We start from the raw sequence: 24964 nt of genomic DNA, 5'->3' as shown, positions 1-24964 counted from the left end.
GCTGAATTCCTTTTTGTAGTAATGGCTGTCTATAGACTAACAATAGCTAGGGCATGGCTAGAAAAAAGTCCTCCGAAAATGCAATGCTGGCTGGCAAACACCCTATATGCATATAATATAGAGGAAAAAATTTTTGCCCGGAAGGGTAGGAGTGGAAGACGGTTGGGGAGAAGAATCTGGGAGCCATTATGTAAATGGAAAGAGAGCCAAAGAAGGAATAGCTAGGGGTAAGCTTGGCTTTTTCTTCATTGATCTCAGACTCTGTTTTCAACTTTAGCCGATTTATATAATTGTGTACTCCGTGTTTGGCCAAAAAATGTACTGTATAATTTATTTGTCAGTATTTAAGGCTTGTGTTATAGGTAATGCTCATAATCAATTGTTGTAATGAAGAAAAATATAAAATAAAAATATATTTAAAAAAAAAAAAAAATAATGGCGGTAGAGACTTGAAATAAAACCCCATAGGAAATAATGTTACAGTAAATTAATATTAATTTTTTTAACATATATATATATATATATATATATATCGTGAACAAGGCAGCATGAAACTGCTGAAACGCGTTGATGTTTTGAAAGACCGAGTGTCATAAGAACCACCTTGGAGGGCCGGATGAATTGTTTTCAATTGGCACAGGCAACAGCAAGCATGATGAACCCTGACACGTTTCGGCGGAATACCTTTATCAAAGGATGAGAAATCACTTGTGCAATGTTCCGGGTGTTTTGAATGGTGATAAAAGTCACGTGCCTGTATACAATTCCCATAATTAACTTTGAGTTGCAGTGGAATATGTGTAATGTCCCAGTGATGTTTCTAACACTGCAGAACTCAGGCAAGTTGTTAAAGGCGAGTATAACATATCCAGAAAAGAGCGGGTGCACATGAAACAATCCTTACTGTGCCACAACAACGTCAATCTGCGCTGTGTCAGAATCCTGCCAAGCAGAGGTATTGGCCTCCCTTGGCTCCCTTTCTCACCAGTGCCGCAAATTTCGCCGGTATCCCAAGGCTTGCAGCAAGGCGAGCTGGTCATGCCGCCCTCATTTACACACTTCACAAACAACACTGTTGTTAACATTTGCGGCACTGGTGAGAAAGGGAGCTGAGGGAGGCCAAACCCTCTGCTTGGCAGGATCCGGACGCAGCACAGATTTACATTTACAGTTGTATTTTGCATTTTTACTGACTCCACCTCTTTTTTCAGGGGGTGGGGACATGTAAGTCTATTCTTTTTTAATAACTTTACACTTGTAAATGAGGCAAAACCAAAAGTCGTAAAATTAATCAAAAGTGTAAGAATAACTTTACATGTGTTGATTCTCACACTTGCAGTTACCTTAATGAATAACCCCCAATTTAGCCTGAATAGTACTGACATATTCATTGAAGTATCTGGGAACATTGCTTTAATTTTTAGCATAAATTATCAAACTAGCTGCTGTTACCTAATAGGCCGTGGGCACCAATGCCAATAAAAGTTAAATCAAGATGATTCCAGCAGTAAACCGGAGGCATTGATAATGTTGTATTTGGTGAGCACTTCCGACACAAGATGGATCTTTGAATATGCAAAGATTTTGAAAAGAATAATCGAAAAGAAACCCTTATCTTCAAATCTCCATGAATTAAATCATTGTTGGGACATATATAAGATTCTTCACCATAAGAACTTATTGAGTAACTATGAATATAATTATATAAATCAATATAATCGTTTAAGTAAATATCTGCAAAGTATAATGTGTTTATGAGATACTACCTTGGGCTATGGTGAATGACAGAACTGTTATGCGCTGTACATTTGTGGTATATAAATAAATAATACCGGATCTAGGTTTTACTGGACATAGTAATAACAGATAGCTCAATAAATAAGAGTCAAGATTCGAGGTAGTAGGAGTTTGCAGGTTTAATACAGCATAAAGGACAGGAACAGGACAACCTGCACAGGAATAGGATGGCAGAGCCCGGCAGGGGGGACAGGGAATGAGCTGGCGTGGCCCGGCAGCTGCCGGGGCTGGATCTGGGATGAGCGCGCTAACTTTAATAACAATACACAAGCATATATACTAAAACAGTTGCAATTGCAATACATACAATAGGCGGAGCAGTGGGTGTGGTCAATAGCAGTCGCGAAAGATAAGGGTGAAAGTAGGTGTAACAAGAGGCGTATACATAGACAGGTGATGTAAACGTAACAGAATATGTCATAAAGGGGGCGGAAACATGGAGGGGGCTACCTAAGGAGCCGGGACCTCTAACCTAATGGTGCGCGCAAACTGACAATGACGTGTTACTAGGAGAAGCTGGGGGCTATGAACTCTGTGCTAGGAGCAGAGACTGAAGTCTGGAGAGTCAGGGCGACATGTACCTAAACAATATCTAGTATCTGATGTTTAGAGAACATGTTGATATAAACTAAAAGTTATCGGGGTAAAGGCTAACAGACTCTAAGACTGGTGCATGCATTATTCTACATGTAGTGCGTGATGAAGAATATTAAATGACCATTAATACAGTATTTCTCTTACATGGAGACGTAAAGGCTAGACGATGACGGAAACTATTGATGCGATTCAGTAGCTTAGGAATGCAGAGAAGGAGGGCTGGACTGATAACTAGAAACATAACATACTCTTGGCAGACTCGTAGGCAGAGCCAGGCTGAGCCGGGCACTGTGAGGCAGGAAGTAAGTGAAGGGTCAGGAACACAGGTGGGGGCTGTATCGCTCCTCAGCGAGGGCTCAGGAGACAGGAGCTGAATCTGGTGTCCAGGCCCTTTTGAGGCCTAGAAACGGGGACTTTTCAATGAAATAACGTGCACACTGAGAAACGTGGCAACGTAACTTTACATAGGCCTAATACTCGTAGCTTTCACGAGAACTGGGAACTGGCATACTAGAGATGGACACAACTGTAATTGCGTCTTTAATCGAACATGGGGAATACATATGCATATTAATCATGCACACATAACATAAGATGGGGGACACGTAGGGACACAGAACATGGCAAAATTTACTTTTCCACATTCCCTCCTTGTCACTACGTTTCCATCAGGAAACATCAATATTCATGATACCATCTATCATTTCATATAGTATCATTTGCTCGTCTCGAATTTTCTTGGAACGGGATTTAGAACGGGACTTGGGACTAGGAATACAAGAGGTAGCACAAATGCCGCAAATCGCGGGGCCACATTGTATACAGAGGCAGCAACTGAATATGATCGCTACTGCAATACCTAGAAAGGACAATACTTTCCATCCCCAAGCGGAAATTATATTCCAGAACCAACCGGACCATGTCCAGGTGCCTGGATCTTGGTGTAACATATGGGCTATTTTATGGAGTCTGGTTATAGCTGAATAAACAGACGGCGCGTTATTTGGAATGAAAATGCAGCAACTAGATCCGATGACTCTACAAGCCCCGCCCCTATCGGCCAGTATGACGTCAAGGACGAGACGATTCTGGAGCACGACAATTCTCATAAAGGATTGTTCTTCGGTTAAGTTACTTAGAGCAGAGGTAGTCTCAATCACTACTGCTTCAAGGGTTCTCGTTAGTCTACGTATCAGTTTACTATTCACGACAGTACCTAAATAGGGAAATACACCTTTATTGATATCTATGTATTGTTCTAGAGCAGTTTCAGTATAATCGACAATCGGGAGGTCTCTCTTATGTCTAGTATGTACTAAGTAGGAATTCCTATGATAGTCAGGTGGGGCTAGAAAAACTGGTGGCAGTAGGAATGCAATGTAACAGGTTCCCTCCCAATCGAGGGGTAGACGAACATATGCGGTCTGACCACAAACAAAATAAGAATGACGTGAAGCTTTGAAAATAGATTTCCTGCTGTCACTATACTTGACAATAGTAGTACAATCACTATGTCCTACATGTACGGAACCATTCTTTCTGACACATAATTCGCCTTTAACTGGTAGTACTGACATAGCAGGTAAGTCTGGAGTAGTATCAGACTGAACATTCAGGACCATGAAATTCGAAGAATAATTACCTAAATTATAAACTTCATTTTCTAGATCTAACCCTGTTCTGTGGGGAAGACCTTGCTTGTCTGGAAAACATGTACTGTTAAGAAAAGACATATCTGTTGAGGATGACGTTAACGTGGACCATGCTCCACACGAACCATTATGTGAAAATGGATAAGGAAAGAGTGGCAGAACTCCCTTTGGTGTCTGGAAAGGGGGGAGTCGACCGCACACCCAACAATTAGTGGCATTGCTGGTCTGGTGTGAATAATGTAACATGCGGATAAAGGAATTATTACGCATAGCAAGACGATAAGATAGTTCATGAGGAGGCAGATCACTAAACGTGTGCTCTACTGTAGCATTAGAAGACTTATTTACATGAGAAACTGGAAAACACAAATAAAATGCATAACCTGTGCAGGTAATCATGAGGCTGAAAAACAATATGAAACTTAGAAAAACGATACATCGGATTGAGTTTTGACTAACTCTCTCACTATGGGGGTCTATTTTATACATGTCAGAAACCGGTCTAACCGTTTCACCTAGGGGAGGACTTAGACAATCAAACTGGCTGACTTATTTTACTAGACCTTAATTTTAGCTTATACTCCTGTTGCGGAGTTTTCTCTAACAGGGAGGGTTTAGTATCATTGTCTTTTGCGGGACAGTCCTTAAGAATAGTACTTTGGCAGTCCTTCAAATCCTGGGAAATGTTCTTAGAAACAGTCTTTAATCCATAAAATCTTTTCACATGAGACAGGTGGCCCCAGCCCTTCCTGCCTTCCAGCTTGACGGCAGTACGGGTGGCCAGGAGGACCTGTCGTGGCTCCTTCCAGCGAGGCTCCAGCGGACTTGAACGATCAAAGTTCCTCACAAGAACCATGCATCCGGGAACGATTTCATGCGGTGCCACCTCGGTATTGTCTGGAAATGCGGCGGCAACCTGTGAACGACAAGAGTGTAGGGCAGACATCAAGGAAGCTAGGTAATCTGTCAGCATATTACTTGAAACATCGGTAATACTTCGGGGTCTAGGTGTACCCCACATATTAGGGGGGCGGCCGAATACGACCTCGTACGGGGACAGACCTGATCTGGAATGTGCGACCATGCGCATATAAAACAAAGCGACTGGCAGAGCTACTAGCCAGTCTACACCTTTCTCTTTACATATTTTGGCAATGCGGATTTTCAGGGTCTGGTTATGTCTCTCTACGAGACCGGCTGCTTCAGGATGGTGTACACAATGGAACTTCCACTGGTACCCTAACAAAAGGGAAACGTGTTTCATCAATTCAGATGAGAATGGCTGGCCGTTATCAGAATATACGACCCTAGGGAGTCCATAACGGGGGAAGAACTCACGAACCAACTGCTTGGCAGTGGTCGCGGCTGTGTAATCTGGGACTGGATATGCCTCTGTCCACCTGGACAAAGCGCATACAACTACCAGGACATACTTGAAACCTCGACATCGCTCCATCTGAATATAATCCATCTGGAGGACTTCAAAAGGGTGGTCAGGGGGCTGGAATCCACCTTGTTCCACCGGGACACTTTTACCTGGATTGAACTGGCAACATATCATACAGGTACGGACTTTCTGCTTAGCTGCAGCTCGTAAATGCTTGTTGAACCAAATGTTCTGGATACTGTCTAACATAGCTTTTTCTCCTAAATGTGCTGGACTATGTGCGGTATTGATAATGACTAGAACCATAGAGTCGGGGAGAAACCATGTGGCTTTACCCTTCGTTACCCATCCCTGATCTGTCTGGACCCCTCCTTGTTCGGACCATTTCTTGATTTCATCGGGAGTAGCATGTAACTGGATATCTATGACATCTTGAGTAGGGTCCTTAACTGTCATGCATGTAGTCGGATCTGGAGTATATGTCTGTGTTGGATTAACTGACATGTCTGGAGTCTGTGCTGTAAGCTTGGCTGTGCGATCTGCTAGATCATTACCTTGGGAAACAATGTCTGTAACTTTCGTGTGTGCTTTGCATTTCATGATGGCAATGGATGTCGGTAAATGTATGGCATCTAACAGAGCTTGAATAAGGAGACCATGCTGAATCTTGGTTCCATGAGAAGTCATGAAACCTCTCTCCTGCCAGAGCACTCCGAAGTCGTGTACAACTCCGAATGCGTAGCGTGAATCTGTATAAACATTAACTTTCAGGTTCTTGGCGTGTATGCAGGCTTGTGTCAGAGCAACTAGCTCTGCTGCTTGAGCAGACAGGGTGTCAATACGGTGTGTTTCTATAACTTCAGTGTCAGTAGTCACTGCATACGCGGCTACTAGTTCTCCTGTACTTGTTCTCATACATGAACCATCCACATAAAGTGTCAGGTCGGGATCTGGTAATGGAATATCTGTCAGATCTTGTCTTGGCTTAGTCATAATGTTAACTACTTCCACACAGTCGTGTGTGGCAGGATTTGAATTAACTGATGGTAACAATGTAGCGGGATTTAGAACGTTGCAGCGTCTGATTTCTATGTGTGGCTGGAACAGTGTCAATTCATAACCTGTTAAACGTGCAATTGTCAAGTGCTGAGTCTGGGTTCGGTTTAAAAGAACTTCCACGGAGTGTGGAACTTGTACTGTCAAGGAATGTCCTAATACTATGGAATCACTTTGTCTGATTGCTAGTGCTGTGGCTGCAACTGACTTGAGGCACGCAGGCAGAGCCTGGGCTACAGGATCTAATGTGCTCGAAAAATAAGCATAGGGCTTGTATTGTCCTGCTTGATCTTGTGTGAGAACAGATAATGCTGTACCTTCGCGTTCTGTGACGAAAAGTGTAAAAGGCTTACTGTAGTTCGGTGTAGCTAGAACAGGAGCTTTCATAAAGCTTTCTTTAACTCATTGAAACTAAGTGTATGTTCAGATGTCCAAGGGAGGACAGTCGATAGGGCTGCCTCCTGTGTCGTTAACTGTATCAGTGGTTTAGCTAGAAATGCATACTGAGGAATCCATTGTCTACAATAAGAAGTAAGGCCGATAAAAGTACGTACCTCCTTCTGTGTCTTGGGCTGAGGAAGACTCGCTATTAACTGGATACGGTCTGGTGTCAACTGCCTACCCCACTTGGACAGTAAGTGGCCTAAGTAGATCACTTGCTGGACACAGAATTGAAGCTTCGAAGGGGACACCTTGTGCCCCATCTCGGCAAGGAAATACAAGACTGTAAGTGATGCTCGCTCGCAAGCACGTTCAGAACGGGCTGTGATCAGTAGATCATCGACATACTGGAGCAGGGCAGTGTCAGTTGGCATGTGAATGTTGTCTAGTTGTCTCTTAAGTGCTTGACTGTAAATGCTAGGACTTTCTGTGAAACCTTGAGGAGCTCGTGTGAACATATAGCTTCTTCCATTTAAACAAAATCCGAAAAGAAACTGGCTGTCTGGATGAATGGGGACACTGAAAAACGCGTTCTTGAGGTCTATGACTGTGAAAAATGTTGCCTCAGAATCAATGGCTGTCAATAGGGAAGAAATATCTGGAACAACTGGGTACTGGGGAATAATACATTTATTGAGTTCTCGTAGGTCAATCACTAATCGATATACTGGGGGTGCATTTGGATCAGTACGTTTCATGACTGGAATGATCGGAGAATTACATACATTGGAGTCAGTTTCTACAACTACTCCTTGAGCCATGAGCTCGTCAATAATTTTGGATAAGGCTGCTACAGCCTCAGGTGGCAATCTGTACTGTCTGATTCGTGGTAAGACTACACCTGGTTTAAGAGTCACACGATGGGGTGTGATTTGCATGAAACCTACATCAGTTGGACCTTGCGCCCATAGATGCCGCGGAACATTAGACAATCTTGGATCAAAATCTCGTAATACATAGTGACCCCTGAAGTCACGTAAAAACAAACGTATTCCCTCTGGGGAACAACATATGACTGCACCTAATTCTTTCAGTGTCTTAATGCCTAACAAATTTTCTGGACATGACTTAGTAAGTAATAGATCAGTAGTACGGGACAATGGACCTACTTCTAGAGTAACTGGCTTAGATATCTCGTTTACAATAGGCTTTCCTGAAAATCCAAGGGAAACATTTCTAGAGCCTGAGAGCGGAGCCCCTGGAACTTCGGCGTGACTAATGGTCGTCCTACTTGCCCCTGTATCAATCAGAAACTTTCTGTCTTTCCCTAGTACTTGACTGTGAACATAGGGACCTTCTTGATCTACAGGAATCTCGATGAGAGGCAAGCCTACCTCCCTCTCTAGGCTGTTTCATGAATACTGTTGGTACTCTGGATACTCTGACTGTGCATACTGGTACATCTGCTGTGTAACATGCTGTGTTGCAGCAATAGGCTGTGGTGCTGTAACTGTCTGTTGTGCATTCTGTGGCTGAGAAGTCTGTGAAACTTGTTCTTGTCTAGGCGGACGTGGTCTTTCTTTAGTTTTACCGGTAGCTATATTGTGTTTCAGAACTGCACACTCGTTTATGAAATGACCTGGCTGTTTACAATAATTGCATGTCCCTTTAACGGGAGCTGCAGGATGACTGGCTTGATTCGGACCCCTCTTCTGACTGTCTTGTGGAACAGATTGTGCAACTAGTACTTTCATTTTCGTGTCTTTCATACGTTTTCTCTCATGATCTTGCTCTTCTCTGATTCTATTCTGGTGGTACTGGAGCATCTGTAACATCTGGGACGGGGTACTTGCTTGCCATGTACTTTCGACTTTCAAAACTCGATTCTTAACTTGTGGACTTGAATTCTCGACTAGTTTAGTAACAAAAAGATGAGGGTACGACTCACTACTCGTCTTGAGGCCACTGTTTATAATAAAACATTTCTCGAATCTAGAATAAAAATCACTAGTATCTTCGTCTTGTTTCTGTTTACAGGCTGAGATTGCATCCCAGTCTTCCTTTTTAGTGGCTAATAACCTTGGCAAAACTTGTATTAACAATTCTGGTAATTCTTTACATTTCTCTCCAAGACCGGTACCTGGTACTCGTATCTTATCTTCAGCTTCTAGAACTGCCCAATCGATCTTTTTCTCTCCCACCTCCCAATCTTTTTCCTTGAGTTTTTCATATACCCCTGCGGGCAACAGGACCTTTAACATTTTAATAATATCTGGATACGTATATTCTCCCATACGGAGCATGTCTTTTAATTCTCGGTGGAACCCTGCTGGATCTTTGTCATGACAAGGAATTAATTTCTTCATTTCTAAGAGTTCCATCTTTGTAATCGGAGTGTAAACAAACACTCGTTGCATTTCACCATCTGTTGTCCTGACTGGGTGTACTTCTCGTAACGGGTTCTGTTTGTCTATGTAAAACGGTTTACTTTCTGGGGGTGAGACATGAACAAAATGCGGGTTCAAGAACATACTATATTTGTGGCGCTGTTCTAGAATGATACTAATTAAATCGGTACCTAAACCTTTCCATCTATACTGGAGTAACTCGTTCAAGACATCGTGTAACGGACCTGGATCAGAATGTTGACCCTCATACAATGTAATGAGGTGCTGGATCATATACATACCCACCAGTCGTTGCTCGGCTGGGGGCAATTTCAGAAACATTTGTGCCACTATTTCGTCTGGAAAAGTGGTAGAATCAGTAGCCCATCGGACTGCTGATCGGACTAGTTCTTGTTCATGCATAGTACTTAACTCACTATAACCGATTCGTGATTTCAGAATATGATCGGTAGCTTGAAATACTTGTTCTAGAGAACCTTGTTCTGGTGCTGGATGATGAAAAACTGACTTGTGTTCTAGGCGTAAATGGCGGTCTGGAAATCTAGATTTTCCTACATACGCTATTCTGGCGGGATTCTCGTCGTCTACCTCTTCAGTAGAAGAGTCATTCTCTTTCTCGCTTACTTGTGCTGCTTTACGTTGTTCGTGTAACTTTATTATTTCCTTACGAATTCTCTTGTACATACTCTCTATACTACTGATAGTTCTGTGCTTACCCTCGGCTATATTATCACTCCACCTTGTCAGGATTCTCATTTCGGCCGGATCTTTGGTCGGATAATCTTGTTCCCTTATTAAACAATTAATCAGAAACTTTAATAGCATGAGCTGGATCTCAGCTTTCCTTTGGGACATGGCTTCGCCAATACTTTCTGGATCATTCCCTGTACGGATGAAACGATATATTCTGTCTAGATCTTCTTTCATGTCTGGTAGGGTGTCCAAATACCCGGTCACCCGTCTTACACGGATGGAATATATAACTGTGCTATCATCACCTGCGACTGGATCATAGCGGCATTCAGTAAGAGCTCGTCGGATATCTGCAACGGACTTATATTTGGGCGTACGCTGTAACGCACATTCATGTAACTCGACTAACGTTAAACGTTGGTGTGGTGGCGGGGTACCAGGAGGACCTCCTCCTGCGGCCCCTAAACTGGAATCGTCGACTGATACTCTTCGTGCTGGCAGAGTGGCGGGCAATTGTAATGTAGGCTGGACCGGGGGTACCGTAGCAGGTACTCCGGTGTCTGGAGGAGCAGGAATTGCATGATTTACAGGGACTGGCGGAACAGGATTTGCATATTCTGGGACTGTGTCGTCCAGATAGGACGAGATGAAAATATCAGCTGCGGTCGGTTTGTGACGTAGCTTGGTCGGAACCAATGGTGGCGGAAAATTACTGGATGCCTCCGGGGTCGCTTTTGGCAAGCCCTCGGCAAGAAGAGGATACATACCCTTAATGAGGGCATTCCTCTGTCTGTCTGACTGTTCGGTTTTAACTCGTTCACCTATCTCGATTAATTCCCTTTCTTGGGCTCGTTCTAAGGATTCTCTACTTAATTCTGACTTTCTGATTTCTTTTTCGGTTCTTTTATGAGATTCTTTGCGCCATAACTCGATGGCATCTTTCTGTGACTGTCTGGCTTTCTTTTTCCATAATGCTTCTTCTACTCGCATGATGCACTCGGCATCCCATGTACCCGATACGGGCCATCTATACTTTTCTTCTAACTGTTTGGTGTACTCCACCCATAAATCTAGATACAATATGGCACTTATGCCATGCTTCTGATACATAAAATGACCTGGACTGTCCCTAGGCGGGACAGGAACTGCTTCTTCTAACAGACCTTTTCTAGTTCTTAACTGACGTAGTTTAGAAAACCACGGCATGACTGGACTGTAATCTAGACACAATACAATACAAAATGAACACGATAATTACACCACTCTCATACCACGACATTAAAATACATGAAGAACATTTAAAATAACAGTTCGAACAGAATACTACCTGGAATACGGAAAACAGAATACATGAATCTTCTTGAGAACAGAACTGACTAGAACAGAAACTAGATGCACTGCTGAAACAGTACGAAACTTACCGGTCTCATAAAGAGACACGTCAGGACCCGCATCCACCGGAGTGGACACTTCGTTTTGGGATCTGTGTACCACCAAACCCCACGGACCAGAGACAATTAGATTGACCCTGTCTAGATACTACCCCAGCAACGGTACTCACCGGGCAGCAAGAACGGAAGGCCTCGGACTGGACTGGACTGCTTCGACGCCGGACGGACGAACTTCGGACTTCTGTTACGGGTGGGCCTCCGGATACCTCGGACCTTGGACTCTCGGCTTGGGCTCTGGTCGGGACTCGCCGCGTTCCTCCACCGCCTCGTCTGGATGCTGGACCGCAACCTCCGTCTCCTCCGTGGGCCTGAGGGATACTTGAAGCAGAAATATCTGCCGGTGCGCAGAAGAGTTCCGTCACGGCTGCAGAGGATCAGGGGGCATACGTGGCTTCACCGGCGCGTGGGGAAAGGGCAAGTCCCTGTTCGGGCGCCATTATGTGGTATATAAATAAATAATACCGGATCTAGGTTTTACTGGACATAGTAATAACAGATAGCTCAATAAATAAGAGTCAAGATTCGAGGTAGTAGGAGTTTGCAGGTTTAATACAGCATAAAGGACAGGAACAGGACAACCTGCACAGGAATAGGATGGCAGAGCCCGGCAGGGGGGACAGGGAATGAGCTGGCGTGGCCCGGCAGCTGCCGGGGCTGGATCTGGGATGAGCGCGCTAACTTTAATAACAATACACAAGCATATATACTAAAACAGTTGCAATTGCAATACATACAATAGGCGGAGCAGTGGGTGTGGTCAATAGCAGTCGCGAAAGATAAGGGTGAAAGTAGGTGTAACAAGAGGCGTATACATAGACATGTGATGTAAACGTAACAGAATATGTCATAAAGGGGGCGGAAACATGGAGGGGGCTACCTAAGGAGCCGGGACCTCTAACCTAATGGTGCGCGCAAACTGACAATGACGTGTTACTAGGAGAAGCTGGGGGCTATGAACTCTGTGCTAGGAGCAGAGACTGAAGTCTGGAGAGTCAGGGCGACATGTACCTAAACAATATCTAGTATCTGATGTTTAGAGAACATGTTGATATAAACTAAAAGTTATCGGGGTAAAGGCTAACAGACTCTAAGACTGGTGCATGCATTATTCTACATGTAGTGCGTGATGAAGAATATTAAATGACCATTAATACAGTATTTCTCTTACATGGAGACGTAAAGGCTAGACGATGACGGAAACTATTGATGCGATTCAGTAGCTTAGGAATGCAGAGAAGGAGGGCTGGACTGATAACTAGAAACATAACATACTCTTGGCAGACTCGTAGGCAGAGCCAGGCTGAGCCGGGCACTGTGAGGCAGGAAGTAAGTGAAGGGTCAGGAACACAGGTGGGGGCTGTATCGCTCCTCAGCGAGGGCTCAGGAGACAGGAGCTGAATCTGGTGTCCAGGCCCTTTTGAGGCCTAGAAACGGGGACTTTTCAATGAAATAACGTGCACACTGAGAAACGTGGCAACGTAACTTTACATAGGCCTAATACTCGTAGCTTTCACGAGAACTGGGAACTGGCATACTAGAGATGGACACAACTGTAATTGCGTCTTTAATCGAACATGGGGAATACATATGCATATTAATCATGCACACATAACATAAGATGGGGGACACGTAGGGACACAGAACATGGCAAAATTTACTTTTCCACACATTGACTCTACATATGCATGGCATTTGCGTGAAATAGTCATTAGTGAAGTGGAATATCTGTGGTGGCTATGTGCGTGAACCATGCCTCCTATGCACTACAGTGATGGCAGCAAGAGTTGTCGCACATCCCATATCTGAACAGATGAGCCGGGGTATAATACACTCTAAGATATTTTGAAGTGTAGCAGCCTGTGTCGACTGTTGAGAGAGATGGACCATCAGAGAGCTGGGCATCGATAGCAATATCCAGTTCCCTGTGTCACTCAAGCCTGACCTTTATGATCCAGGTCGCCATGCCTCCTGCGCAAGAGCATGACATTTTGCAGCCATGCAGTGTGGCGTAGTCATCTGAATTAAGTGTGTCAAGGCTGGCAACTCTGGAGGCTGGCCCCTGTAGTGTGTCCACTGCACCCCGTTCCTGCCCCAGGGGGAACGACAGACACCACCCCAGTGGCACACGTGGCGAATAAAGCAGAGACCCAGCCTGTTGTTCTAGCAGGCGCTGCCAAGAGTAAATTGTCGAGTTCAGGTAATCAAATACATTGAAGCATTGGACCAGTTTCATAAATAGAGCATGTGCCAGAGAGATCGGGGAGGCTGCATTACGTTCACACCCCAGATGTGGCCGATCCTCCAGGTCGGGAGCATTTAAACCACCCATATCATTTTGCAGAGTCAGTGTACTCCAATGCACCGAGGCTATTTCCCAACCCAGGCCAGGCAATCCGTGAGGGTGCGCAAGTTGTCAAACACCGTGGGGATCAACAGGAGCGGGATATTCAAAAATGTAAAGCAAAAAATGGGGCAGCACCATCATCCTCATTATTGCAATGTGCCCGATGAGCAACAAGGGTATCCAGATCCAACAGTCGACTGCATTCTATAGTTTCTGCACTTCTCTAACATAATTTTCTGATACCACCACAGGTCAGTATGAACCTGGATTCCCAAATATTGCACCAATTCAGTCGTCCATTGTAAAGGGTAGTCTAATTGCACTGGTGTCGTGGCTACAGTACATGGAAATATCAGGGACTTTTCCCATTTGATGCGCAGTCTGGAGTGTCCCCCGAACAACACAACCACGCTCAGAACCGGAGCTAGGTTATCTTCCAGTTCGTGCTCATATAATAGAGTGTCATCAGAAAAAAAGCAGAGACAATCAAGCCATAGTGAGGGAACCGGAGGGCTCTGTGTGAGTAAAACTTTATGCCCTTACTTGATAAGAATAACCTTTGTACTCATTTCTCAGGAATCTTTGTTCTTATAAAAATGTGGGCCATTACTCTTAGCATGTAAATTAGCCTGGTAAAGCTGGTGAGCCAGATTTGACTTTCTCATGTCCTCCATTTTACATAAGACCCATTCGTACCCATTGAGTGCAGTGTGACTATCTGTCACAGAGAAAATCAGAAGACAAGCTTAGAATGGACAAATGGCCAACCCATAGCATCATATGATTTTGGTCACCCGCTGATTGATATCGGTAGGTAGATATACAGGGTCCAAATAACCTTCTATTTGTGACTTGTTTTAACCCTGTGCTTGGGAGATATTAATACATACTTCCTTCTGCCCCAATACACAATTTTGGTTCAAATTCCAGTCTCCCCACTATCACCGTACACACAAAAATCAGGTCACGGTGAGCTCGCCAGCACCACTGTTTGCATCCTTTTTTATTGAAATTTAGTACAGAACAGTCTAAATAAGACAACATGCATGAGACCACGTTGTTGCTAGTCTCCATAGGGTCACTGTATTTGTGGTAACTGCCTGCTCCAAAGGGAACAGTCCAGCTTGAATTGTCAGACCACATCCCTTCTGAACAAGAACACAAACAATCTCAAACTAGTGTTAGCCACACTGCACTGCCTGCCTCCAAGCGTTGACAGCCCACTGGGTTAACAGCCTCCACTTGGACTAATAGCCCCCAGTCGGTTTACAGTTCCACCTTGGACTGGCCTTCCCCCAGACTGCGCGTATAGAAAAGTGAGTGTGTGGATGATGAAGGGATGAGTATAATAAGAGTGAGCGGTTGAGACATAGACTAGGAGATCAACTGTGGAGATGCCTCAGCTGGGAGACAAACATTTCATCGAATCCTGATGCAGCTAATTTAAACTATGATATGTTCACAATCAGACAATAAAATAATGGCTATATCTCCCACTGCTTCTTTTGGGCAGGATATCTGTACTCCCTGATGCTAAACAATTACCACCACTGCCCTTATTTTGTGCTTCACTGACTGTTTTTATGATTTTACATCTGGCGACAGTTAAGAGCAACCTCCACGGTGGCAGAGAAGGGTAGGCCACAGGAATTCTACTGTGCTGGATGCCTTTTACTCTACAGCTAGAGCGGTCTCTGCCATCACTAAGGGGCCATTTGCTCACTCCAATAGGGTCAGATTTGAGATATTTAGCCATTTATGGTATGCCCTACACAGTGAGGGTGACTTTTTGTGATTGGGTACTTTGTCAGTTCTTACACCTACAACCTCAATCATTTTTAGATTAGGTTTACATGGTCCTGATGAATTACCCAGAACCACAGTGACTATCACTGCTACAACACCCTGGGGAGGACTTCAATCCCCAGGGTGCAACACTTCATCCTTCTGCAGATGCTAGTGAGGGGGAGGCGCCACCAACCACGCATAAAGTGCTGCCTCAAACCCCACGGCACGGGACACTGTTTTGCTGCGGTGTGAGGGGGACACCTTCTTGTAGCTCAAACGCTCTGGTGGGACCGCTGTCCCGGAGCAGGAAAACCATCATTGTGGTTAGTTTTTCCTCACCCGCCCACCCTCACTGCTTCAACACCCTGGGTATGACTTCAAGCCCCAGGGTGCAATGCTCCAACCTCCCGCAGCTGCTGGTGAGGGGGAGGCGCCACCAACTACGCATGAAGTGCTACCTCAACCCCCGGGGCGCTGTTTTGCTGCCATGTGAGGGAGACACCTTCTTGTAGCTCAAACACTCTGGTGGGACCGCTGTCCCAGAGCAGGAAAACCATCACTGCGGGCAGTTTTTCCTCACCCGCCCACCCTCACTGCTACAACACCCTGGGGAGGACTTACAGTCCCAGGGTGCAATGGCCCATCCTTCCGCAGCCACTAGTGAGGTTGAGGCGCCACCAACCGCGCATAAAGCGCTGCCTCAACCTCAACCCCCTGGGGCACGGGATGCTGTTTTGCTGCCATGTAAGGGGGAAACCTTCTTGTAGCTCAAAGGTTCTGGTGGGACCACTGCCCCAGAGCAGGAATACCATCATTGTGGGCAGTTTTTCCTCACCCGCCCACCCTCACTGCTACAACACCCTGGGTAGGACTTTCAGCCCCAGGGTGCAACGCTCCATCCTTCCACGGCCGCTAGTGAAGGAGAGGCGCCACCAACGGTGCATAAAGCTCTGCCCCGGACCCCGTGGCAGGGGATGTGCCTGGCCCACGCACGGGCCAAGGTCGGGCCCGTCCCGTGCCCGGAGGAGGCTAGGCCACCTCTCTGTCATTTCCACCTCGAGGTCTCGGGCTGTTATCTCTAAGGTACTGTTGTTTGAACATTTGACTCACATCTACTAACCATCTCATATTTGTTTCGCCGTATATTTCCCCTTATTGACTGTTGATTTGACTTGCTGCCTAACTATCTAACCTATTGATTGTCTAATATGGGAAAAAGGAAAGGGACTGAGACTAGGTTGGGTGGTGCCTTCAAAAAGAGTTCCAAGAAACAGTCCCAGGATCTAGGGCAGGAAACTGGGATCGAAGGGGTGCATGGGGTGAATGTGAGTGTGTTAGACCGCATTGAGAACATTGTTGCTGACTGTGAGGAGCTGCTAACGTCATCAGCTCCAGCCATTGATACTCCTAACCCCAAGTCCATGACCACCGAGCCCCCCCACCCATTTACCCACATTCTGCCTGCTACCACAGGATATGGGAACATTCCACATTTATTTAAGAAAGTGGCCAATGAGATACAGCCTTTGCCAATTATTTCAGCCATCTGAAAGAGTGCTCCCGTAACCCTCAGTGTCTTTCAAGTGAAGTATGTCTCCCAGATAGCACAATATTGGTAGACCTCCCCCTGAGTAATCGCTTTGCCCCCCTCACAGAAAACTCGACTACAAACATTGTACACAGTGATCCGGAGCCCACAAATCCAAAATATAATGAGCTAAGTACAAACCCTGCCCAGGGAGTAAGGTAAGCTACTAGCACATTAATACCCACGTACCTAGACCTCCAGAGGGAAATTGCAGCCTTAAAAATCTCCATTGACATACTGACCACTTTAGTGTCAAAAATCTATTACAAACTGGATTAACGTATCAGACCTTAATCAACCCCACCAGTGCCCTCTTTACATAATCTTGCTAACCCAATTATGGGGCCTGTATCGCTCCCTTGCAAGCAAACCGGCCAAAATGCTTTGCTTATGAAATCTGTCCCCCAGTCTGGCCCATTTGATTGCAACGATAGGGCACCTGACACCCCACTATTTACCCATGGCAGGCCACAGGAGGATCACAGTAGGAAATTCAGGGGACCATTACAGGACTTTGCTGGTCACGGAATGTTGACAAGGCAAGCACCTCAGCGCTTGAATACAAGTTGCAGTAGGGTGACTTAACTCTCCCATCCATCGCAACCACCCCATCGCATGCATAGTGCTACTCTGCCTACACCAATTTATTTGAACAACACTCCCAAGGTGGATAACAACAACTCCAAGTATGAGAACAGTGAAGCCCTTAAAAACAAAGCCATTTATTAGCTGAGATACACCAGGGGTTGTAGATCTATAATAAGGGAGGACAATGTCCAGGCAAAAAGATGCCACAGCACAGTAGATGCAATTGAGCTTACTTTAGTCAGTGATCATTCGGTGTATGATCTAGTTGCTTTGGAAGCTAGATCTTAGACACCATCTTTTACAAACATACGTCTGAAGTTAAACATCCCACACACAACCAAACGAGCTAAAGCTGCCCCTCAGCCCCCTGGGGATTCCCCTATTTCAACTTTATCTCAGAATGATTGACTACTTCCTCCCCTTGTTAAGGACCCCATGTGCAACTCTAGTATAGGATCTGTGTGCACCCTCCTTACAGCACTCATCCATCAAGAGGGCCCACTTCATGAGCTTGACTGCATGCCATCAATAAAACAGTCAGCCCCAGCTACAGACATAATGCCAGTGATGAGCGACCCCGTGCAGGCCAGTGGTCTAGATATATTTAGCCATCCACCAACAAAGATGATTCATCCAAATCCCCCCCATTTTCCCAGGTTTCTTCCCCAAAAACAATGGCACGACGCTGAAAATAGTGTTGTGGAATGTGGCGGGCATAAGGGAGAAACTTGATTGCCCACACTGGCTCGAGTTCATCAACCAACACGAGATCTGCTTATTGCAGGAAACATGGAGCCTGACCCCTATGTTCATCCCTGGGTTCACCACTTTTCACAGACCGGCTATTCGATCAAAATATGGCCGGCCGTCAAGTGGGCTGCTCACTGTGAGTAACGTCACACTAAACTGTGACACTGAGGCGCTGGTCTCCAATAGCCCAGATATTCTTGGGGTTAGACTAAAAAGCGGCAAGGGCATGTTTATTGAGATCTATAATGTGTATGCAAGAAGCACTAGAGGAGGCAGCTCTCCAACCCTTTATGGTCTGGATAACTTATTGGAAGCTAGGCACATCAGTCATCCCCTAATAGGCGGTGGCGACTTTAATGTTACATTTGAGCCATTCAACTGGGTTGAGTCCTATGAGGTGAGCGAGGAGGACAAAGTCTGGATGGTACCGCCTCTGGAGCTTACCCCTGTCAAAAAATGGTCGCAAGCAGCACTGCACCTGAATGCTATATCTCTGGAACATAGGCTGAGGGCCACCAATGGGAAAACTAGCTCCGATAAATGAGGGGGGATGACCTTCAGTGGACTGAAAGGGTCGATCAGGATTGATTATCTACGTGTGGCCCTTACCCTATGGCTTAGGTACGGGACATGGTCATTGTCCCATTCTGTGACAGTGATCATAATCCCCTTAGCTTGACCATCGACCATCCATGGGGTGAAAAGGGGAGGGCTCCTCCCATCCCACTGAATACCAAGTAGGTAATCCCCACAAACAACAAACGCCAGCTCAAATGGCCTGCCATTATGGCAGACGAACCTAAGATTAATCAAAACAAAAGTGTTCTGGGCAAGCATTTGGAGACTCTGCTAATAGCAACCAATGACCCGCTGACTACACAGACTAGCTGTAGCATCCTTCACAGAGATTTCTTTGACCATCTGGCCAGTTTATACCATGATACCGCACACAAGACTAGGCAAAAGCAGGGGCGATTACAGGGAACTAATTTGTGGTTCAATAAGGAGTGTAGGGTGTTGAGAGGGAGACTGTCTGCAGCTATTGGAACTAGGGATGCTCCTTGGATACGTGCATCCCGGAAGGAATATAAACTGGAACAAGCCAAAGCCTAGAGAGAATGGGACAAAAGGAGTTGGGAAGATCTCGAGGAGGCCATCCTCAATCCAGATAGCAGGGTTTTTTGGTCCCTTCTGTCCAAAGGCAATTTTGAAAGATCGCCCCCTTTGGCCAACAACAACATCCCAGCTGTAGAGTGGCATATACACTTTAGTGATCAGTACTCCATTAGCAACACCCATACCAGACTCCCAATGCCCTTCGAATAGGTCACCCAGTATGTAACGTCTCATTTACTAGAGAGGAAATGTTGTCTTCCTTGGATGCAATCATACCTGCAAAAGCTCCAGGCCTGGATGGCATCCCTAGTGATTTATTCCATGCAGGCAAGGACAACTGGGCAACATATTTTACGATATTTGCCTATGACATAGCTGGCCAGTGAAGGATCCCAGACTCTTGGAAGGGGGCCGAAGTAATACCCATTTTTAAGAAAGGGGATAGGTCGAAGCCCTCCAACTACTGCCCGATCAGCCTGATTGATTGTGCCCAAAAGGTTTTCTGCTGGTCACTCCTAGCTAAGATTCAGGACTGGATGGATGAGTATGACATCTTCTCCCCACTCCAAGCGGGTTTTCGGCGGAAGACCGGCACCATCGATCAACTGTTTCGTCTTGCTATGCTGTACTGGAAGGTAGTTGCGTTGGGCAAGGGTAGTTTATACCTTGCCTTCATAGATTTAAAAACAGCCTTCGGCCTTGTACCCAGGGACTTACTTTGGTGGGTGCTTAGGGATTTGGAAATGCCACTGGCTACTCTGGAACTTTTAATAAGGTTACATGAAGGAAAGTTTGCCTGTGTGAGATGGGGAAACCAGGGCCAAACCACCGAGCCTATTATGATTCAGCGGGGGGTTCACCAGGGAGGTGTTGTGGCCCCCACTCTTTTCTCCCTGTATGTTAATCAAGTAGCTGACCTCTTGTGCTCCATTCCAGCTGATGCCCCGTCTTTGGCGATTCAAAAAAATATCTACATTACTATTCACGGCTGACACCTTCTTGGTTTCTAAAACCGCTACGGGCCTCCAAAAATGATTGAATCAAGTTAAGGCCTTTTGTGACGGGAGGGGCTTGGTCATTAACACCACAAAACCCAAGCTATTAATGTTGAACCCTCACAAATCCACCAAAGGAAACCTGCTTTAGGACAATGTTCCGCTTGAGAGGGTTGGCTCATTCGGCTATCTAGGTATCAAGTTGTCTGAGGGAATGGCCTGGAAGACCACTTAAAGAAGGCATCTTTGAAATGTTCCCAGGTAACTGGGGCTTTGAAGCGGGAGTAATGCCTATCATATACTAAGCCAGTAGCACTTGCTCTTAAACTGTACAGATGCAAGGCTGTAAGCAGTGCTCTTTATGGGGCAGGGTTGTGGGGCACAGTAAATGTAAACTCTCCCTCAGTAGTGAAAAATAAGTTCCTTAGGAACATGGTATTCCTCCCCCAAAGCACTCCTCTCCGCCTGCTGAAGCTTGACCTGGGCATTAAGTCCATCAGTGACCTTGCGAGGCTTCACCCACTGCTGTTCTGGTACAGATTGGTTACCACCCCCGATCTGGCACCATATGCAGCAGCCTTCAGCGAGGTCCCTGCTTCGGACACTACAAAAAAGAGTGGGGGGATTAAACAAGTAGACATCCTTTGGTCAAGAATCGGCCTGCCAAAAGAAGAAACTGGTCAATCACCAACTTACTCGAAAGGCCAAGTAAAGCTATTGTACTGCATGGGGTGAGCAGAACTATTTTCGGAAAAGCCAAAATCACAGCCTAACAGACGCCTTCACTGACTTGAAATCTAATTGTCAACTAGAAAGCTACTTTGATATTATCAAGGTGCCAGTGGACAGGAAACTGTATACTCAGTTTAGACATGGTAGTCTACCCGTCAACGTCTTCTCCAACTCTTGGCTGATAAACAAATCCCAACCCAAGGGGTGTCCTACCTGCTCATGCCCACAAGAATCTATAGGCCATGTCTTCTTTTCCTGCACAGCTTATGCCAAACCAAGGAGCAAATGGTTAGCTCCAGTGTGCAGATAATTAGGGACCTGCAACTCCAAAGACACTTTGCGCATACTAAACTCCGATGCTGCCCCTCGCCTCGGTGCAGGTCGCGGCGTCATGATAGTGTCACTGACGGCACTGGAGACTGCTTATCTTTCTTCTCTTAGGTTTTTTCAAGCTCCCAACAGCAGGAACAACCTCTGGAGGCACACAACTGAAACAGGCACCTCCTGGTAGGTCATAACTCTTAGCAATACATATGAAGGAAGCTAGGGGGGAAGCCTTTGTGTCCCTGAGACTTCAGAATAGGAGGCCAGCACAAACAAGCCCTTGGAGACTCTTCTTCAAGCAGGTTTTTCAGCAAAATTCCAGTCTTTGTCCTTTCCTTGGTAGCAGCAGCAACTGCAGGCCAACCCCACACAGCACAGACCAAAGGTGCAGTACTCCTCCTCATAGCCCTCCAGCTCTTCTCTTTGGCAAAGGGTCCTCTTGAGTCCTGAAGAGATCTAAAGTTCTGGGGTTTAAGGTCCACTACTTATACCGCACTTTGTCTTTGTTCTTCTTTGTGCAAGGGTCTCTGAGCCCAGTCCAAATCAGTTATGTCCTCACTGGTGCAGTATGACCACAGGGGGTGGAGACAGCATTGTGCAAGGGAGACAGGCCCTATTCAGGTGCAAGGAAAACTCCTCCCACTACTCTAAATGCAGCTAAGGTCTATTCAGCTCAGCTCTGAGTTGTCCAGGAAGGGCCAGGAATGCCTCAACACCCCCAGTGGCTGTCTACAGTGAATGCACATTCCCAGCCCCTATCTCTCCCAAAACCAGACAGTCAATACACAAAATAGCAGAGGCACACAGAATGGTCAAACAAGAAAATGCCTACTTTCTAAAAGTGACATTTTCAAACGCACAATTTAAAAACCATCTTTACTAAAAGATGTGCTATTAAGTTCTGAGTTTAGAGAGCCTAAACTTTATTCCTCATCTTGTCCCAATAGGAAGTTATACTTGTAAGATGTTGCAAAGTGCCTCCAATGCTATCCTATGGGACAGAAAGCCTTTCAATAGTGAAAAATGAAATTGTACATATTTCACTATCAGAACACGTCACACACACCAGTTCATGTCCTTTCTTTCACATGCACCGTGCCCATGGGGGTACCCTGGGCCTACGAGAGAGGGGAGTTACATGTAAGAAAAATGAAGATTAGGGCCTGGCAAGTGGGTGCATTTGCCAGGTCGACATGGTAGTTCAAAACTGCACGCAGACACTGCAGCGGCAGGTCTGAGATACATTTACAGGGCAACTCATGTGACACAATCAGTGCTGCAGGCCCACTAGTCTAGTAGCATTTGATTTACAGACCCTGGCAACTCAGTGCACTTTACTTGGGGCTTACCAGTAATTCAAATATGCCAATTAGGGATAACCAATTGCAATAACCATTTAAACATGGAGCACTTGCACTAATCAGCGGTGGCAAAGTGCCCATAGCAGCTAAGCCAGCAAAACCGAAATCCAGCAACGCAGCAAAAATCCATGGGGTAAAGGCAAGAAGTGATGGGAAGCCATGCAAAAGATGCCAAGTTTAACATTTCCACTTTATTGGTTCCATAACTAACCCTTTCTCCGTGAGGGTAAGCCATAATCCAGTACTACCTTTTATGCTCTTCAAGAAATGGGGTGTTAGAAATTGTGGGGCCATTCAAAATGTTAGTATTAGGACATGAAATGCATCCAACAGTATAGCAATTACCCACCCCCGCTAAATCGATTCTTCGCTCTGTCCGCTGAACAACAAATGCTCTGCTGTGATGCCAGGATGCGTCCACCTATGCATCCTCATCTACCAAAGGGCATAGTTGCCAATAGTGGATTAGGTACAGAGGCACCAGGACCCAGACAGGTCCATTGGTTCCTGACAAAGCAGTACTTACTACCACAGTAGCATTCAAAGAAACCATTTTTCTTGCTTGAACCAGGGCCCATGTAATCAATGCTACGCTGCTATGGGAGCCAATCAGTTCTGCATACAAATTCGCCATTTGAACATGCACACAGGTCAGGAAAAACAGCTAGCAGCAGACTTGGGGTCGTTTTTCATGCACTGAACTAATGACTAAGCAAGTTTGCACTGGCAACACAGCAAAATTGTATTTTCAGTCGGAGCAAAATGTTTTTCTTGAGCAAATCGGTCAACATTGCCTGATATGCAAATCATGTTCAGTCTCCAGTGCAGTGCATGCAACCTGGCCCCTAATGTACAGCTTTTTGCATTCCTTGCTGTAGCATCAGATAACAGACAAAAATATAAAAGCCAAGATTTTACTCATGGAAAATGTAAACAGTTCCCTTTCCTTTTTAACATGAACCATACAGCTGCTACTTTCTTCAAACAGATGCAATTGTTTAAGGGCAATGGCCCCGACTGAGTAGACTGCTTTGAAAGCGAGCTGCTTATTTTCATTCATTCCTAATGAATCAACTGGGAGGGTTACCCTCTGGGTGGCATTGTGCACAGCACGCAAAGGTATGTTTTCTCTTTAGGGTACAAAGCAGGACGTGTTATGCGCTCTACTGGTAAAGGCTGAGTCTTCAAAACGGGATAAGCAGGTCACGTGAAATGTCCATACACTGACATGATCTCTTGTCATTTCGCAAATTTCACATTACGACTGCTCCGCAAACTCCCTAAACTTACTCCATTACTCCACGTGGAGTAATTAAGAAAAATGCTGGGGCAGGAGGCGGAGCACAGGAAGAACAAGAACGACCAGATTGCAGGTGGCTTTTGTTCGCGGGGCTCATGTCTTTTTTAAGCTATTTTTTAGTGTGAAATGTGTCTCCAAGTCCAAAAATAGACACACGGCTTCATTTCACGCTAACAGATAGTGTTAAAAGCCGAGTTTGGGTAAATTGTTCAGAATTGTGCTGAATTACGCAAAAACAAAAAAAAACGTAATTCCCACATCCCTAGTGATAAGTAGATGAGCCAGTCCCACAGATGGCGGGTTTTTTCTTGATTGCACTTGTAAAAAGAAGACTGTGCTCAATATTTCATCAAGACGTCTAAAAAAATGAAAATTACAAACATGAAAGACGCGTAATCATGCTCAGATAAATGTTTGTTTTAATAAGACATATATTTCCTGGTGTTCTTCCACACCCAGTAGTTTTGCATTGTAATAGTTCACTCTCTAAAACTTTCATATTGAAATATAAATATTTATATACTTAAACGGACATTGAAGTCGCCGCATGACTTCCACAGACAATACAGAAGTCGCCACAGGACGTCAAGACTGAAAAATAAATGCAATCTAATCACCTTCTAATCTGTTTTTAAGGGGCATAACATTCTTGCTCT

General features: G+C 45.3%; 1 protein-coding gene across 1 annotated transcript in view; it reads right to left on the bottom strand.

Annotated features, from left to right (window-relative positions):
* Nucleotides 1-24964, bottom strand: part of SLC6A2 (solute carrier family 6 member 2) — a 1355875-nt gene that overhangs the window by 826486 nt on the left and 504425 nt on the right. The window lies entirely within an intron of this gene.

Source organism: Lissotriton helveticus, chromosome 12, assembly GCF_964261635.1.
Source record: "Lissotriton helveticus chromosome 12, aLisHel1.1, whole genome shotgun sequence".
NCBI lineage: Eukaryota > Metazoa > Chordata > Amphibia > Caudata > Salamandridae > Lissotriton > Lissotriton helveticus.
Note: the sequence above shows the minus strand (reverse complement) of the source record. Positions and strands in the feature narration are given on the sequence as shown.